The sequence below is a fragment of the Fulmarus glacialis genome, unplaced genomic scaffold (assembly GCF_000690835.1).
Source record: "Fulmarus glacialis isolate BGI_N327 unplaced genomic scaffold, ASM69083v1 scaffold22791, whole genome shotgun sequence".
NCBI classification, from domain to species: Eukaryota; Metazoa; Chordata; class Aves; order Procellariiformes; family Procellariidae; genus Fulmarus; species Fulmarus glacialis.
Genome location: NW_009193700.1, coordinates 1,580 through 1,811, shown reverse-complemented (window position 1 = coordinate 1,811; position 232 = coordinate 1,580).

Sequence of the window (232 nt, the reverse complement as noted above, 5' to 3'; positions counted from 1 at the left end):
GTAAGCTGTGGGGCTGGGCTGCGCTGGGTGCCCCGGGCAGGGGTGTGGGGCAGCGGTGCCTGGGTGGAAGGAGCGGTGAAGGAGCTGGTGTCCTGCCATGGGCTGGGAATGTCCAAGCGTGGAAGGACCCAACATCTCGGGGCCTTCTGGGATTCCTCCCTGGGGCTGCCCCGCATAGGGGCAGCCTACAGACCCTCACCCGCATCCCACCTGTGCTGGCAGGGGGTTGAGG